Here is a 591-nt window from a genome sequence, read left to right as displayed (position 1 = left end):
CTGAATTCCTGTCTTCTTTGCCAGTTATAAGTTCAGCTCGACTTGGAAGTTTTTTTTAAGAAACAGATACATGCACATAACAGGGATCACTTCACATCAAATCAAAATTTCAAAAGAAGCTTTATTGCAGAACCAAAACACACATAAAAACATTTAAAAATCCTTAACGGATACTACACACAAATATAGATCCATAAATAAAGGGTAAAATCCCATGAGGGGGTTGTCTCTAGGCTGGAGCAGATGTACAAAAAATGCACAATAAATATGTATATACACATGCAAAAGCATATATAGCAATACAATGTGCATTAAAAATAGGACCTTCCACTGAAGGCCAAATCACAATAGGCTATAGCCAGCTGGAAAGGAAGTGTAACACCTGCGATTTTAAACCCAAACAAAGGGTCCTAAGCCAGACCTAATGTGGTCCGAAAATAAAGGGTACCAGCAAGTGACCTGGCCATAATCCCACAGCCGTGAGATTAGAGTAAGGTAATACTTAGCCCTGGCCCTGATTCAGTCAGAAGGTCGCCCCAGCATACAGTCCAGCCTCCAGGAACCCCGGACCCATTGACTTGGGTCACACAT

The sequence above is a fragment of the Ranitomeya variabilis genome, chromosome 5 (assembly GCF_051348905.1).
Source record: "Ranitomeya variabilis isolate aRanVar5 chromosome 5, aRanVar5.hap1, whole genome shotgun sequence".
NCBI lineage: Eukaryota > Metazoa > Chordata > Amphibia > Anura > Dendrobatidae > Ranitomeya > Ranitomeya variabilis.
The sequence above is the reverse complement of the archived record's forward strand: the minus strand, read 5'-3'. Positions refer to the sequence as shown.